This window comes from Pelodiscus sinensis, chromosome 1 (assembly GCF_052426305.1).
Source record: "Pelodiscus sinensis isolate ZL-2025 chromosome 1, ASM5242630v1, whole genome shotgun sequence".
Classification (NCBI taxonomy): domain Eukaryota; kingdom Metazoa; phylum Chordata; order Testudines; family Trionychidae; genus Pelodiscus; species Pelodiscus sinensis.
The window spans coordinates 325,064,834-325,083,795 of record NC_143052.1 but is presented as its reverse complement, the minus strand read 5'-3'; the positions used below and the strand labels follow the sequence as shown (position 1 = coordinate 325,083,795).

The window sequence follows — 18,962 nt, the reverse complement described above, 5'->3', positions numbered from 1 at the left end:
GATATCAGACTTCATGGCTGCGTCTAGACTGGCATGATTTTGCGCAAATACTTTTAACAGAAAAGTTTTTCCATTAAAAGTATTTGCACAAGAGAGCGTCTATACTGGCATGTGCTTTTGTGCAAAATATGTGCTTTTGCGCAAAAGTATCCGTGCCAGTGTAGACGCTCTCCTGTGCAAGAAAGCTCTGATGGCCATTTTTGCCAACGGGCTTTTTTTGCGCAAGAAATTAACGTGGCTGTCTACACTGGCCCTCTTGCACAGGAATACCTGCGCAAGAGGACTTATCCCTAAGCGGGAGCATCGGAGTATTTGCGCAAGAACCACTGATTTTGTACATTACAAAGTCAGTGTTCTTGCGCAAATATTCGCGGCCAGTGTAAACAGGCGGTAAGATTTTGTGCAAAATCATGCCACTCTAGATGCACCCCATAAGTCTATGGTGCAGCTATCAATTAGCTCACTGGGATGCCCTTCTCATTGCTTTCTTCATCACCGAGCCCCTATTGTCTAAACATATTTATCCTCCCTCCTTGGGCTTAATTTTTAGAAGTGGCCCAGAAATACTGAACTATATGAATCATCTTTCTGACTTCAACACTACCGTAGAGATGAAGAGAGCTAATTGAAGCTCAATTAAATCATTGGGAGTCTTCCACACACAACAGCTAGAGAATAACCTATTATACAGATGGAAAGCCAACAGGTGGAACTGAATCTAGGACCTCTAAAGCTTAATGCAAGATCCTCTACCACATGAGCTAAAAGCCAGCTGGCTATCAGCTAAGTCTACATCTAGACTGCAGGCTTCTTTCAGAAGAAGCTTTTCCAGAAGAGAAACTCTTATGGTTGCACTGTATTTTGATTTAAAATTATAGAAATGCGTCTTTTGTTTTATATTTACACAGTATATGACAGTGAACTCTGAGATGTTGCAGTTTTTGAAGAAAGGGATTATATGCCTTGTCAGTTCAATGCTTAGTGTCCATGTGGAGGTGTTAAAAGATCTCTGATATGTTGCTGTTACTTTTGAGGTAAACACCTGACAAAAGCAGATCAAGTTTATCTGAAAATAGCCATCTCCTCCTAAGCAAACTGCTCAAGAGATAAAAATGTCCTAGAGTCTCTTTTAAAACAGATTTAAACACAAGTTTTGGCATGTGTATGTGTAAGGTAATATAGAAAGCATACATAAGAAGAATTCTGCCCTGAGGTGATTTCTTATTTTGGTCTCAGAAGGCATATATTTCATAAACTAATGCATTTTCTTGTTTTATAACTATCTTTCCTGACCCATAAAGAAGGGAAAATAGAACTATGTCATGATACAGTGATGAAAAATTAAAATGAAGAATGGGATTACTGCTTATAGGTCTTCTTGCAATACAAAACTGAACTACTAATAGAAATATGATATGGTTTTCTTTACAAAAAGTATATTTCATTTTGTCTCGATCTATTCCTTAACATATGCTAACAAGATCTAGGCTGTCCCAAAAGGTGTAGATGTTAGATTGCTCCATATTTCTATATGCAACTGGAGGGTCGGCAAAAACAATCCTTGAAATGTCTCTCTTGTTATAGCCTAAAATCATTAACCCTTTGGAAACGAAAACTGATAGGGTCAGCAGTTCCTATAATTGTAAACCAGATTCAGCTGCTCCATAATTAAAACTGAAAGCATTTGCTCATTTTAGGACAAGTTTTCAACAATCTTCCTGAAATTTCACCTTACAGAACTTTTCCATGGTAGAATTTTCCTAGGACATTTGAGGAGAACAAGAAAAGAAGTTTTACGGTTACCTGGCAATAGTCTGCACAATCAAAATCACTGTTATTTCAAAATACACTAGGCAGTTATTTTGAAATAACAAGGGTTATGTCTACACTTGCTCCCTATCTTGAGATAGGGATGCAAATGTAGTGTACCGAAATTGCTAATGAAGTGTGGGATTCAAATATCCCTTGCTTAATTAGCATAATCGTGTCCAGCTGCCATTTTGAAATCACATTATTGCAAAATAAAACACCCCGTGTAGCAGCATTAGTTTGAGAGAGAACCTTTCTCTCGAAATAACCCTTCTCGCAAAATAATTGCATGAGGTGTAACAGTTATTTCGAGAGAAGGGTTTTCTCTCAAGTAACACTGCTGCACGGGGCTTTTATTTCACAATAATGCGATTTCAAAATGGTGACCAGATGCAATTATGCTAATTAAACACGGGATATTTAAATCCTGCACTTCATTAGCAATTTCAGTACACTACATTTGCATCCCTATCTCGAGATAGGGAGCAAGTGTAGACGTACCCAAGTGGACCATCGACACTACTACGGGATGGTATTTCAAAATAATAACTCCTGCTTTCCATGATGAATAACGCTAATTTCCAAGTAATAACTCCTTAAATAATCAATCATGCCTTTTCCCAGCCGAGGAAGGAAACAGGATCTGGAATCTACTACACCCAGATTAGGAATGAAGAAGGAGCTGAAAAACTGACCAGCTTTTTTACACAGGACGAAACTACTTTCAGGGCCTGTAAGTTGACACCGAAGGCCAGTTTCTGCAGCCCTTTCAATAAGGACTTCAGAAATACACTTCTCCTAATAAGTACATTTATATTAATTGTTAAAACAAATAAGAAAATGCTATCATTATAATAAATATTCTTTGGCAAGAAACAAATTACTTGTAGGAACAGATCAACAATCATAGAATACTAGAACTGGAAGGGAACTCAAGAGATCATCAAGTCCAGTCCCTTGCCCTCACAGCAGGACCAAGCACCGTCTAGATCATCCCTAATAGATGGCTGTCAAACCTCCTGATAATATCTCCAGAGATAGGGTACGTCTACACTACAGCGCTAGTTCGAACTAACTTAGTTTGAATTAGTTAATTCGAACTAAGCTAGTTCGAACTAACGCATCTAGAACTAAAAACTAGTTCGAACTAGCGTTTTGCTAGTTCGAACTAGTAAGTCCACATTGAGTGGACTCTGAACAGGGCTTAAGGATGGCCGGAAGCAGTGCCGGCAGGGCATAAAAGGAGGACTTAGAGCATGGAGATGCTGTCTCAGGCTAGCCGAGGGCTGCGCTTAAAGGGTCCCGACCCCCACTCCGGACACACAGTTCTAAGGGGTGCCCTGCTTGCAAAGAAGTTCTGGCTTGGAGTGCCCTGAGTGCCCACACTGGGCACATCACACCACTCGGCCATCAGCCCGGCTGCACTTGCCGCAGGCTGCCATCTGGGGAGAGGGAGTAATTGGGGGGCTGCAGGAGAGCTTCCACCCCCAGAAGCCCGCAGAGCCAGCCCAGTCCTCCCCATCGGGGGCTCGTACCCCATTCCTCCCTCACCTCCTTCCACTTACCCTTCCCTAGCCCCCCTTCTTATTGATGTACAAAATAAAGATAACGTTTCTTCCAACATTGACTCTGTCTTTATTGAAAAAAACTGGGGGAGACTGGGAAAAGGAGGTGGGAGAGGGGAAGAGAAAGGCTGGGAGAGGGGAGGGCAACTAACATGATCAGGGGTTGGGAACAGGTCCCAGATGAAGAAAGGCTACAGAGACTGGGACTGTTCAGCTTAGAAAAGAGGAGACGGAGAGGGGACAGGATAGAGGTCTCTAAAAGCAGGGGTTGGGTGGAGAGGGTGCATTCAGAAAAGTTCTTCCTGAGTTCCCATAAAGAAGGACTAGAGGACACCAAAGGAAAGGAATGGGTAGCAGGCTTGAAACTAGTAAGAGAAAGTTGTTGTTCTTCTTGACAAAGCAAATAGTTAACCTGTGGAACTCCTTGCTGCAGGAGGCTGTGAAGGCTACAACTAGAACAGAGTTTAAAGGGAAGTGAGATAAAGTCATGGAGGTTGGGTCCATGGAGTCCTATTAGCCAGAGGGTAGGAGTGGTGTCCCTGCCCAAAGTTTGTGGAAGGCTGGAGAGGGATGGCACGAGACAAATGGCTTGGTCACTGTCTTCGGTCCATCCCCTCCAGGGTCCCTAGGGTTGGCCGCTGTCGGCAGACAGGCTACGGGGCTAGATGGACCTTTGGTCTGACCCAGGACGGCCATTGTAAGCTCAGGGCTCAGTGTTGGGGGTCTCAGTGGACCCCCTTGATTTTCATGCACACCTGGTCCTGGGTGGCCAGGCTGGCAGCTCTCCTGCCCTAGACAGCCACTTTCCTGTGCCTAGTGCGGAGATCGTGGACGAGGTCCACGATGTCCGCACTAGCCCAGGAAGGTGCCCGCCTCTTGCGGTCCAGGGCAAGCTCCCGGGAGCCGCCAGCCTGGTCCCGGCAAGAGGGGGTGGGCTGGGGGGCATCGGGTGGGTGGCTCTGTGCCGTGCCAGGTGCAGGGTCTGCTAGCTGGGTGCTGGCAGGCTTGCACCCGGCACGGGCACCGTAGCCAGCCCGTGCCCCTTTAAGGGCTCCAGGGCCGGGAGGGGGGCATAGAGTTTCCCTGGTGTTGGCCAGAGTGGCCACCAGGGAAACCTGGGGAGGGCTAGCCTCCCACTAGTTCGAACTAAAGGGCTACACAGCCCTTAGTTCGAACTAGCTAGTTCGAACTAGGCTTAGTCCTCGTAAAATGAGGTTTTCCTAGTTCGAACTAAGCGCTCCGCTAGTTCGATTCAAATTCGAACTAGCGGAGCGCTAGTGTAGCGCCTATTAAAGTTAGTTCGAACTAACGTCCATTAGTTCGAACTAACTTTGTAGTGTAGACATACCCATAGAGATTCTACAACCTCCTTACGCAATTCATTCCAGTGTTTAACCACCCTGACAGTTAGGAAGTTTTTCCTAATGCTCAACCTAAACCTTCCTTGCTGCAGTTTAAGTTCATTGCTTCTTGTCCTATCATCAGAGGCCAAGAAGAACAATTCCCCCCCCCCCTCCTCCCTGTGAAACCCTTTTGGATGCTTGAAAACCACAATCATGCCCCCTCTCAGTCTTCTCTTTCCAAACTAAACAAGCCCAGTTTCTTCAGCCTTCCTTTATAGCTCATGCTTTCTAGACCTTTAGTCATTTTTTGTTGCTCTTCTCTAGACCTTTTCCAATTTCTCCACAACTTTCTTGAACTGGACACAATACTCCAACTGAGTATTCAGCAGAGAGTAGAGTAGAAGAATGACTTCTTGTGTCTTGCTCACAACACTCCTGTTAATGCATCCCAGAATCATGTGTGCTGTTTTTGCAACACTGTCACGCTGTTCCATATTTAGTTTGTGGTCCAGTATGACCCCTAGATAACTTTGTGCAGTACTCCTTCCTAGACAGTCACTTCCCATTCTGTATGTGTGAAAAAGATTATTCCTTCCTAAATGAAGTACTTTGTATTTGTCCTTATTAAACCTCATCCTGTTTCCCTAAGACCATTTCTCCAGTTTGTCCAGATCATTTCTCCAAAGCACTTGCAACCCATACCAGCTTGGTATCATTTGCAAACTCAATAAACATACTCTCTATGCCATCATCTAAATCGTTGCGGAAGATATTGAACAGAACCGGTTCCAAAACAGACCCCTGCAGAACCCCATGTGTAATGCCCTTCCAGCATAATTATGAACCATGAATAACTACTCTCTGAGAATGGTTATCTATCCAGTTACACACACACCATATAGCAGCTCCATCTAGGTTGTATTTCCCTAGTTTATTAATAAGAAGATCAAGCGAGACCATGTCAAATGCCTTACTAAAGTCTAGGTATACCACATCCACCACTTCTCCCTTATCCACAAGACTTGTTATCCTATCAAAGAAAGCTATCAGAGTTGTATGACATAATTTGTTCTTTACAAATCCATTCTGGCTGTTACCTATCTCCTTATTTTCTTCCAGGTGTTTGCAGATGAATTCCTTAATTACCTGCTCCATTATCTTTCCTGGCACAGAAGTTAAAATGACTGGTCTGTAGTTTCCTGGATTGTTCTTATTTCTTTTTTTATAGAGGGGCACTATATTTGTCCTTTTCCAGTCTTCTGGAATCTCTCCTATCTTCCATGATTTTTCAAAAATGATAGCTAAAGGCACAGATACCTCCTCTATCATCTCTTTGAGTATTCTAGGATGCATTTCATCAGGCCCTGGTAATTTGAACACATCTGACTTTTCTAAGTCTTTTTTAACTTGTCCTTTTTTTATTTTATCTTCTAAATCTATCCCATTTTCCACTAGCATTCACTGTGTTATGCATCTCTTCATCATCAAACTTCTTGATGAAGACTGAAACAAAGAAGTCATTAAGCATCTCTGCCATTTCCAAGTTTCCTGTTATTTCTCCCTCTTCACTGAGCAATGGGCCTACCTTGTCCTTGGTCTTCCTCTTGCTTCTAATATATTTATAGAATGTCTTCTTGTTACCCTTTATGTCTCAAGAAATATTGAGCTCATTTTGTGTCTTTGCCTTTCTAATTTTGTGCCTGCATACCTGTGTTGTTCGCTTATATTCATCCTTTGTAATTTGACCTAGTTTCCACTTTTTATATAAACATTACAGCTCTCAGTTGGCTACCCTTTTTCCCTTGTGCAAATATCATATGGCCCTGGAGTATATTATAATCTTTCTTGTTCTAATGCTCCATGTAGAAATGAACCTTCACAAAATGTGATGTGCATTTATTTAGAGTTCAGTTCTTAATCAAACAAGATCAAACAAAATCACAGCAGCTCTCTCTTCTGAAGTAAGGAAACTTTATTGTCTAGTCAAATAAAACTCCAGAAAACCTCACTTGAACACCTTGATTGTTTTAAAGTGTGAAAGTCGACGAATCCTCAGTAAGATCAACAGTAGCCAGAAACATTAAACAGATGAATCACAAACCTTTGTAATCAGCTTTTGTTGAAGAAAAATGTGGATTTACCTGAGCTTCAGACACCTTATTAAAACCTATATACCTTAATGAGCTTTCTAAAACAAATTAGGTATTTGATTGCAATCAGATCTAGCCTGTGATTATTCAGACCACCACTGAAATTAGACTAAAAAGCTGTTAAGCCATGTAGTCCATTTTCTTTGTCAGTAGAGAATTGTTCCCTACAGCATATTCAAGTACTTTTTTCATTCTAGTTTGAAAAGACACAAATCATGGGTTTTCTACCACTTTCCTTGGGAAATTATTGAACAATCTATCAAGTCTCTTCACTAGAAAGTTGTATCTAGTGTTTGTTATAAGTTATCCTTTGATCGACTGGATCTTAACACTCTTAGACTGTGTCTACACTGGCCCTTGAATTTCCGGAAAAGCACTGACGATCTACTGTAAGAAATCAGCTGCTTTTCCGGAAAAACTATGCTGCTCCCGCTCGGGCAAAAGTCCTTTTTCCAGAAAACTGTTCCGGAAAAGGGCCAGTGTAGACAGCCCGGTAGTCTTTTCCGGAAAAAAGCCCTGATCGCGAAAATGACGATCGGGGCTTTTTTCCGGAAAAGCGCGTCTACATTGGCCACGGATGCTTTTCCGGAAAAAGGGCTTTTCTGGAAAAGCATCCTGCCAATGTAGACGCTCTTTTTCTGGAAATACTTATAACGGAAAACTGTTCCATTTTAAGCATTTCCGGAAAAAGGTGCCAGTGTAGACATAGCCACAGAGTGCATCTAGACAGCGCCCTTTTGTCCGAATAAGCTACACAATTTGTGCTACACAAATTGGGGAGCTTATTCCAAGTCTAAAGCGAAAGAGCTTATTTTGAAATTGGCTCTATCTACACAACGCCAAATTTCAAAACAAGGAACTGTTCTGACATATCCCTTAACCCTTGTGGAACGATGGTAACAGGGACATCAGAATAGCGTGCCCACTATTTCAGGACATAGCAGGTGCTTTTAAAGATACGTCCATATCCCGAAAGAGCAACGCAGTCTAGACGTACCCTTAGTTATGTAGTTAGTCCCCTTTCTTGTTTCCCAGGTTAGTTTTCCAAATTAATTTCACTGTTAACCCTGGTCTTCACTAGCATCCACTCTACCAAGCCTGTTATTCTGAAATAAGGGGCTGATTATTTCAAAATAATAACTCCTGCTTTCCATAAGGAATAACGCTTATTTTGAAATAGTTATTTTAAAATAGCAGGTGGTGCGTTGGGATAGGTAAAAATTATTAGGGGTCTGGAATAGTGGTAAGGGTGAGTCACAGCAGGAGTTGTCCTTTAAACATGTTTTTCCCCTTTGTCCTGATAGACTTGAGATGGTTGCACTGAACAATGTCTTGTTTTGTCTTCACACTTGTTCTGTAAAAAACACTTCCAGGGTCAGAATTCATTTCCCTTCCCTATAAGCTGCTGATTAAGATAGTATCTAATGCTGATTTAGCTAAAAACCAGCAAGCAACAAATAGGGATGGGTGTAATTGTATTCAACACCTGCTTATTAATATTAACGGATATGGGAGTTAACATTACTAAATAAGGTTTATGGGAAAGTAGTGATAAATGTGTGAATTAACATACTAAAATAGATAAAATGGTGTAATTGGTGCCAAATTGGTGCCCCTCAAAATGTTGTGTAGGGGGTCTGAGGTGTCTGTAAGCGAGTTAACATGTGTGGGCAATAAAGCAGTTCCGTTTACCCCATCTGCTCCTGGGTCACCTGTTTCTACTCTCACATCGTGGACTTCACTGCTGTTTTGAAATAACTACTCCCCAGAGTCATTCAAAGTAGTTACTCCCCAGTGCTTTCTGGGGCTCTAAGTCAAGGTAGTGTGTCCACATTAAGGGAGCCTGCCTCAGACTAATTTTGAGACTTCCCAGAAGTGAGGACACAACATTTTGAAATAGTTATTTCAGGGGTTATTATTTTGAAATAAGTTATTTTGAAATAATTTCCCAGTGTATACATGCCCTTATATACTAATGTCAAAAAGTTTTAACTTTGGAAGCTAATGGTTGGTTACTATATTAATGTTTAAACAGCTACATGGCCTGATTTCTGAGGTAATAGGTATCCACTGCCCCCATTAACTTCAACTGGAATTGTGGATGTTTAGCTCCTTTGATATAAAAAATTTTCCATGTGGCCAGTAAATGTGGGTATCTCAATTTCTGGGTGTCAAACATGACTCATCCTGACAGTATGACTTTTCATAAATATAGACCATAAATAACTCCAGTTGAAATCAGAGAGAGATGACCAATTTTTAAAATTTAGACCCAAGTGACTTTTTCCCCCAAGACCATGCAGTATGTGACTGAAGTTAGAAGAGAACACAGGTTTCTAAACGTAGTCTTGCTCTGTAAACACTAGAGTAGAGAATAAATTGTCCTGTTTTACTACCTAAGAAAATGGGTCAAAATGGACATAATTGCTTTAAAGCAAGTTAATTACTTACCCATGTTATATTTTAATCAATTGCTTAAGCATTGCCAAATATGAGACACAACTAAGTCTTCAGATCTGTACAACCTCAGACTATATTTGGATCTGCATCAAGACTTGCTTGCATGGACACGTCTCTAAGAAAAAAGAAACTCTACATTGTCTTGTGTACTATATACATATCCCACTGAAGTGCAATTGAAAAGAATACTGTCATAATGCAAGGTAGTAATCTGCACCAGGAAATTGAATTCAACATCCTTGAACTGCAAACTAGTTTTGACAATTTCTTTTGTTATTGAAATTGTGTTTTCAGATGGATTGCTAAAGCAGACATGCTCTGTGTTGCCTCAAAGTCAGGATAATTTTTGACATTTTTAATCTTTGAGAGTTAAGAACATTTTACAATCTTAAATATCGTATTATGTACCTATATGAGAAACAATAGTAACTCCAGAATTAAAAACAAACAAAACCAGCTCAAATGCACAAATCATTATTGCTGTGACTAGAAGGAATGAAAGGCTTTGTGTGTATTAATGTAAAGGCAAAAGAGCCTTGCTATACCATACTGACAAGATCTACCACTAATGTCAGCATAAAGCAATCTGGTTTCTGACCTTTTGAAGTGTATTTCCTAAGTGTGTCCTCTGTTTGATAGGAATTACTGTTAAGTGTGCAATTTTTGTTTAACTGTGGTTGTTTTATCATGCTGCTAAGGCTGCTGTGTCTCAGTGTAGCAGCTCTTGTAAAGCATATTTGGAAATGGTTAATAAATTATACACAAGAAAACATTTCTTATTTTGTTTACTGAAAGCCTGTAGTCTGTGCTCATCATTGCCGACAGAGCAGAAATCAGCCTCACCTGAAAGCAAAACCTATTTTCAAACCCATGCACTTTCCTCCAGGGATTTAGACTGCTAAATTGTCTATTTGCAGTAGCTTAATAAGAACCAACTTTTCATTGGTGCTTTTAAGCAAACACATTTATTTCTCTAATTTGGTATGGATTATATTGCTGTACTCTGAGATCTGATTCTTTCCTTTTAGTATTTAAGTACATGATTTGCATTATAATATTTTAGATTTTATCCTTCAAACCAGTTTCCACTCTGCCATGAATTTCTTTTGAGACTGCTGGCAAGCCACTTAGGATAAAATTTTAAAATGCCTAAGCGACTTAAGAATATAAATATCATTTTTTGAAAAATGATGTAAGCGCCTAAATCCTATTAAATTGCAATAATGCTGTCATATATTACTTAAAAATTGAAGTTAGGCTTTTGAAATTTTTAGTCAATATATTGACTGTCAGTTCACTATCCATAAAATGGGAATAATCTCTTTTCTCTTATCAGTTTTGTCAGTTTATATTGTGAATAAGTTGAGATTGTCTCCTAAAATGGTCTGTACAGTGCATAGCATATTGAGGTCCTAAACTTAGTAGGATATCAAGACTACTGTAATATAACTAATACAACTTCAAAGTGTTGAAATATTTCCAAGACTTTGCTTGTTTTGTTTCTTAATTTATTTACATTTTTTCACATGGAAATGTACTACTTATACACCATATTGGTTTTGGTAATTCAGAATGCAGTGCATGATTGGTTCAAGAAGGCTGGTATGCTCCCTATGATAAGTATCTTTGGTTTTTTAAATATAGTTTACTTAAAATATATAATCCTAATAAAAATGTGTTCAAAATTATATATTTTTTTCTGATTCCTGTCCATAATTTACAAAATCTCTGGTAAGTGCAACTCCTTCTCCTCCTCCGCAGGGTCATATGTACAATGTGCTCAGCCTTTCAATTGTACTATCAGCAGCCAGATGGAGAATCAGTAACCAGCCACCAAAATTAGTCAATGAAATCAACAATGATCTGTGACATAGTGTGACAGGTCACTTGCCCTGCATTGGCCCTTTAAGGGCAAACCCCAGCCCTAAGCAAGGGCTGAGAGTAAAGCCCCAGCTGAGGCAGGTCTCGCTAATTAGGGCCCAGCTAGGGGCTATATAAGGAAGGACTCCTGGAGGGAGTGGGAGAACTGACTGTGGCTCTGGACAGAGAGTAGCAGGGACCTGACTGCTGGGGAAGCAGGTCCACACCCCTCTTTGCCAGTGATGAATGGCCATTACAGACTGCAGTTTGCCCCGAGGTAGGGGTTAGATGAAGACTGGCAGTAGGTCCCTGAGGTGAAGGGGATACAGAAGGACAGGGTGCTCCCTGGAGGGAGAACTGGGTGCCCGGGGAAAGGGAGGACCCTGGATTACATGCGGAGGAAACAACCCACACCCCTGGAAGGGGATGCAGAGAGACTGGAGTGGGCACTGCTGAAGGGCAGTGTCCTGAAGAGGACGCCATGGACAAGAGAAACACACACCACCTAGGTCCTAGAGGGAGGCACCCAGCAAGGCAGGCGAGCTCATTTTCAGGACTGCTGCCTGGAGGCACCAGGGTAGTGAGTCAGCCCCGTGACACACAGTCTGAAGTTGACCAGCTGCATCCTTAGTCCTTAAAAAAATAAAATAAAGAGACTGGCTGCACAGTTACTCCTTCCTGTTCAGATATGAACACAGTTGCCTTTGCAGATCAAAATCTGGGGGACAGATGAGAGAGTGACCATCATCAATGATCACACATTATACCAAGCACGCAGATTCCATGATCACATCCTGTAGTTAGTGTCGAAATTACTGGAGAGCTGGGGGGTGGTTGTAGAAGTCTGCATACAATGGCAGGTTGCTATTCTCACGTATCTTATCCATCAGTATTGCAGAGGCCATTACATGGTGAATGTGGTGTGTGTGGGGGGGTGCACTATGTTATTAAGTATTGATAGCCAGGGCAACTGAGTAATCTCTAAAGTCCCAGAAACAATACACATAGCTTTGATATGCTCTACAGCAATCAGCCTCATGTATGATGAGCTATACCAGTGGTCACCAACCAGTAGTTCAGGACCTACTGGTAGATCTTGGAGCCCCTGACAGGTGATCCTGACTAGTTTGGCCAAGAGGCTATCAAGTGCTGGTACTTCAGCAGCTCCTCCCCCCACTGCTATGCATCTACTGCCCTTTGCCTTGGAGCTGCCCTATCCCCAGGAGCCTCCTGCTTTCTGTGTAGGGCAGGGGAGACAGAAGAGGGGTGCTGATGTCAGGGTGTCCCTGCTCCCAATGGCTGTGTCTACATTGGCATCCCTTTCCGGAAAAGGGATGCTAATGAGACACATCGCAATTACAAATCCGCGGGGGATTTAAATATCCCCCGCTGTATTTGCATTTACATGGCTGCCGCTTTTTTCCGGCTTGGGAATAAGCCAGAGAAAAGCACCAGTCTAGACGTGATTCTCCGGAAAATAAGCCCTTTTCCGGAGGATCTCTTATTCCTACTTTCAAGGGCTTATTTTCTGGAGAATCACGTCTAGACTTGTGCTTTTCTCCTGCTTATCCCCAAGCCGGAAAAAAGCGGCAGCCATGTAAATGCAAATGCCGTGGGGGATATTTAAATCCCCCGCGGATCTGCAATTGTAATGTGTCTCATTAGCATCCCTTTTCTGGAAAGGGATGCCAATGTAGACACAGCCAATCTGTATCCTTTCTCTACAGAGCAGAGAAGGGGCACAACAGGACTTGGGATGGAGTTTGCTGGCTGCTTTAGGGAGTGGTCCAGAGCCAGGTCAGGGGTGAGCCTGCCTTAGCCCCACTGCATCGCCAACCAAGAAACATCATCAGTGCCCAGATGGAGCCCACATCCCAAACTCCTATCCCAGTCCTGCACCCAAGCCCGAGTCCTAGCCCCGAGCATCCCTGAATCCAAACATCCTCCCAGAGACTGCACCTAGAACCACCTCCTGCATCCCAACTGCCTGTCCTAAGAGCAGCTCAGAGCCCCTCTCACACTCCAGATCTCTTAATCCAAGACCAGAGCCTGCACCCCCAATCCTCTACACCAGCCTGATGAAAGTAAGTGATGATGGGCAAGAGAGGGAGGATGGAGTGAACAGGGGTGGGGCCGGGGAGAAGGGGTGGGAAGGAGACAGGGCAAGGGTATTTATATTTGGGTAGATCTTGGACTGTACTTAAATTCAAAAAGTGACCTCGTGCTTAAAAAGGTTGGAGGCCACTGAGCTATCACATACAGAAACAGAATATTTTGCTGCTGAATGTCAGAGGGCCAGGGCTGATGATTTAAGCCTCTAGAAACTGAGGAAATTGAACTGGCCAATTTTCTGAGCAGGTTTCTCACTCATTGCATGCCATTTTCTACATTTTTCTCTGTACATTAATGACCCATCTAATGTCACACGAAATAAACAATGTTTGGCTCAGGCTGCAGGCATTGGCCATTGAGAAAAACATTTAATTTGAGGCTTACGTTTGCCTTATGCAGCTGGAATACAGTAGAAAATGTTAAAATAGCTCAGATGCAGGTGCCATTGACTACGATAGTCTGCATGAGTTTCATATCTTCTTTCAAGATCTTCTCAATTTCTAAGGACTAAGCTCAGTAACTGTAGCAGATGTCATTGGCATAGATAAACTTGTGTGAGAGTGTAGCTGGCAGGTCTTTGACGAACACATTGAACAGCATCAGTGAAAGAACGGATCCTAAAGGGAGGCCATTGATCTGACACTTCCAAGAGCTACAGCAGTTGCACATGTACTCTAAAGCACCTGTATTGCAGATAGAGCTCTACTACACTGAACGCTCACTATGGGGCAACCAAAGGATTTATTAGCATGTGGCTTGCACTTTCTTCATACTATGGCAAAGAGTAATTCATCTTCTTAGGAATAAGAAGGGAGAATTGGGGGAGGAAGGGGAGATGCCAGGTAATTACTAAGGCTATGTCTACACTGCAGAGCTTTTCCGGGATACTAAAGGCATCCCAGAAAAGCTCTGCCACATCCAAGGAACGTGTCCACTTTTCCAAAAAAAAAAAAATGTTAGAAAAGTTTTTTTCAGCATCCCTGTAAACCTCATTTTATGAGGAAGAAGGGATGTTCCAAAAGAGGCTTTTCCCCCCAAAACTTGGCCCTGTGTAAATGGGACAAATTTCGGAAAAGTCTCTTTCGGGAATAATTTGGAAAATTCACAAATTGCATTTCTTTTTACAATTTATCTTTGTAGTGTAGACCTAGCTTAGGTGGCAGAGGAAATGTTGTAGCCTAACACAGCAGTATCTGCTAATTACAAAATGGCCATTACAGGATTTTAGTCACTTGGTTCTACTTAATTTAAAGGGACATCCCAAGAAAGACTGACTAAGAAAACTTTTCTGTATGGGGACAACACTATACTAGGGAAAGCTAGTATGAATCAGAAGATGATGGTATCAATCATCAGTATAAAACAATGCATTTAAAAGAAAGGAATTAAAGATAATGAAAACATAAAGTGTGGCAGTAAAAGGGGCAAATGCATAGTTTAAAGTTGCCTCTTAACCACAAACTGCTAGAGTTTGGGTTTGTCATATACCTACCACCTCAGTCATTTCCCATGAAAAGTTGTGTGTATGTATATTCAAGTACTGTCTCCATACACCCACCCACTTTAGACAGAAAAAATACATTAAAAGACCCATTTAGGTTGCAAAGTCAAGTGTTTAAATGTTAAAAAATGCTTGAATTATGGTTACCAGTGCAATCTTACATCTGCTCCTTTGTGCATTTGCATTATAATACTCTCTTCAATTATATTAGCTTCAGGGGGTAGCCGAGTTAATCTGTACAGGTAAACTTAAAAAAACAACAAATAGTCTGGTAGCACTTTATAGACTAACAAAACATGTAGATGGTATCATGAGCTTGGTGGGCACAGCCCACTTCTTCAAATGACCAGAGTGTTGGATATCTAGGACCAAAATAAATAGGGGAGATGGGGGAGGGGAGCTGGAGTGGAAGAAGGAAAAAATGGGAGGGGGAAACAAGAAAAGGCAGTGGATAAAAAAATATATCAAGGAAAAGCCGAGTCTATAAGCACCTAAAGACTAGATAGTCAAAGGGGGCAGATAAGAACCATTAATTAGCCAACAACAAAGAGTCAGGGAACACTTAGGCTATGTCTACACTGGCCGGTTATTGCGCAAGAACGGCCATTCTTCCACAGAGCATCCACACTGCCCACCCGCTCTTGCGCAAGAAGAGTTACAGGAAAGCGTGGTACATGAGGGCTTCTTGAGCAAGAGCTACGCTCTTTTCAAACAGGTGTAAACTCTCTTGAGCAACAGCTCTTGCACAAGAAGGCAGTGTGGATGAGCAGCAGGGGTTTCTTGCACAAGAAAGCCCTATGGCTAAAATGGTCATCAGAGCTTTCTTGCGCAAGAGAGTGTCCACACTGCCATGGATGCTCTTGCACAAAAGCACATCTCACACATAGCAGTGTGGACGCTCTCTTGCGCAAGAGCTCTTGCGCAAGAACCCATCAGTGTAGACATAGCCTTAAAGACTGATAAAACATCTGGATGGTATCATGAGATTCTTCAAAGACAAAGAATCATTGTTGCCCTCACTGTTTGATAGGTAGGTAATGAATGACCTAACCATACAGTATCTTTGTTTCATCCACAGGTGTGAGAATTGAACTTGTGAATAAGCTCCAGTCCTTACCTGTGTATTTGGCTCCTGTAATTGGTTTGTAACAAAACAGCCACTTGAAGATCTGTTAACGCATGCTCAGGGAGATTAAAGTGTGCCCCCACAGGCTTTTGTATGTTCCCTTTATGGATATCTGATTTGTGTCCATTAGTTTTTTCACATAGGGACTGTCCAGTCTGTCCAATATATATTGCAGTGGGGCATTGCTGGCATTTTACGGCATAGATTAAATTACTGGATGTGCAGTTGAATGAGCCTCTGATTTGGTGGCTTATGTGGTTGGCTCCAATAACGAGTTCACTTGTATAGATATGTGGGCAGAGTTGGCACCGTAGTTGATTGCAGGGATGAGTTTCTGTATGTTTATGATATAGCTGTGTAGCATGGTATTGGAAAGAATACGTTTCAGGCTGGGGGGTTCTCTGTAAGGGAGAATAGGCTTTTCTCCAAGGCCTCTATCTTTCCAAGATAGATTGTAGAGTGTGGATAATGCGTTGAAGAGGTTTGAGTTGTGGACCAGGGTGATGACAAGTGGAATTATGTTATTTTCTCTTTTGGGTCTGTCTTGGAGTAATTTATGTCTGGGTACTTTTTTGGCTTTGTCAATTTGTTTTTTAACTTCTCCAGGTGGGTATTTCGGTTTTATGAATGCTCTGTAAAGATCCTGTAGGTGTTTGTCTTTGTCTGTGGAATAGGAGCAAATCCAGTTGTATCTTAGGGCTTGGCTGTATACAATAGATTGAAAAATGTGTCTGGGATGGGAGCTGGAGGCATGAAGGTAAGTGTAGGGTTCCCGTGTGAACTGGTCCAGGCTGAGGTTGATGGTGGGGTACAAGTTGTGGAAAACCTTGTGAAATTCTTCAAGAGTCTCTTTCCCGTGGGTCCATATGATGAAAATATCATTGATGTAGCATAAGTAAAGTAGACATGTTATGGGGTAAGAGCTGAAGAAACGTTGTTCAAGGTAAGCCATAAAGATGTTGGCATATTGTGGTGCCATGCAAGTTCCCATGGCTATTCCGCTGACTCGGAGATACACATTGTCTCTGAATCAGAAGTAGTTGTGAGTGAGGACAAAATCGGAGAATTCTGTAACTAAGGGTATGTCTACACTACAAAGTTAATTCGAACTAACAGTCGTTAGTTCGAATTAACTTTCATAGGCGTTACACATGCAAACCGCTAGTTCAAACTTAATTCAAACTAGCGGAGCACTCAATTCGAACTAGGTAAACCTTATTCTATGAGGACTAATGCCTAGTTCGAAGTAAGTAGTTCGAATTAAGGGCTGTGTAACCACTTAATAAGAACTAGTGGGAGGCTAGCCCTTCCCAGCTTTCCCTGGTGACCACTCTGGGCCAAACCAGGGAAACTCTTCTGCCCCCCTCCTGGCCCAAGAGCCCTTAAAGGGGCACAGTCTGGATACGGTGCTTGTATCCCTGCACCTGGCACTGCATGAGCCAGCCACCCGCTGCCACCCAGCCCTCCTCCTCTTCCCGGGACTAGGCTGGCGACTCCCAGGAGCCTGCCCGGGGCCGCAAGAGGCAGGCGCCCACGTGGTCTATTGCGGAGATCGTGGACCTCATCGAGTTTTGGGGTGAGGCCTCCAACGTCCACGACCTCCGCACTAGGCACAGGAAAGTGGCCGTCTAGGGCAGGATAGCTGCCAGCCTGGCCACCAAAGGCCACATGCAAACCCAGGAGCAGGTTTTCATGAAAATCAAGGTGGTGCAGTGAGACCCCCAACCCTGAGCCCTGAGCTTAGAACATAAGAACATAAGAACGGCCGTACTGGGTCAAACCAAAGGTAGCCCAGTAGCCTGTCTGCCGACAGCGGCCAACACCAGCTACCCCGGAGGGGATGGACCAAAGACAATGACCAAGCCATTTGTCTCGTGCCATCCATCTCCAGGCTTCCACAAACAGAGGCCAGGGACACCGTTCCTACCCCCTGACTAATAGCACTCCATGGACCAAACCTCCATGACTTTATCTAACTTCTCTTTAAACTCTGTTATAGTTCTAGCCTTCATAGCCTCCTGCGGCAAGGAGTTCCACAGGTTGACTATTTGCTTTGTGAAGAAGAACTTTCTTTTATTAGTTTGAAGCCTGCTACCCATTCATTTCATTTGGTGTCCTCTAGTCCTTCTATTATGGGAACTAATGAAGAAATTTTCTTTATGCACCTTCTCCACACCACTAATGATTTTATATGTCTCTATCATATCCCCCCTCCGTCTCCTCTTTTCTAAGCTGAAAAGTCCCAGTCTTTTTAGCCTCTCTTCATATGGGACCAGTTCCAAACTCCTAATCATTTTAGTTGCCCTTTTCTGAACCCTTTCCAAGGCCAAAATATCTCTTTTGAGGTGAGGAGACCACATCTGTACACGGTACTGAAGATATGGCGTGCCATAATTTTATACTTCCCCTCCTCCTTCTTCCCCTGGCTTCCCCTTCCAGTTCCCTCCTCCCAGGTTCTCCCTCCCCTCTGCCACCCTCTCTCTTCCCTGCTCCCACCTCCTTTTCCCAGTCTCCCCAGAGGTTAATCCCCCCCCAGTTTTGTTAAATAAAGAGAGTTTCTATTTTTGAACACACGTGTCCTTTATTTTTTACATCAGGAAGAAGGGCTAGGGAGGGGTAAGTGGAAGGAGGTGAGGGAGGAATGGGGTACGAGCCCCCAATGGGGAGGACTGGGGTGGCTCTGCAGGCTCCTCGGGGTGGAAGGTCTCCTGCAGGGTCTCCTGGATCCTGACAGCCCCCCAATTGACCCTCCTGGATGGCAGCCTGCGGCAAGTGCAGCTGGGCTGATGGCCGAGTGCTGTGATGTGCCGAGTGTGGGAACTCAGGGCACTCCAACACAGGACTGCTTTGCTGTCCCTCATCGAGGTAGACAAGCGAGCGGGGAACCCTGAGAACTGTCTGTCCGGGGTGGGGGTCGGGTCCCTTTAAGCATAGCCCTCCGTTAGCCTGAGGCAGCAGCTCCACGCTCCACTTTGGTTCAGGGTCCACTCAATGTGGACATGCTAGTTCAAATTAGCAAAATTCAAATTAGCAAAA

General features: G+C 42.9%; 1 protein-coding gene across 1 annotated transcript in view; it reads right to left on the bottom strand.

Moving 5' to 3' along the window:
* CNTN5 (contactin 5) overlaps window positions 1-18,962 on the bottom strand; it is a 1,036,023-nt gene that overhangs the window by 414,230 nt on the left and 602,831 nt on the right. The window lies entirely within an intron of this gene.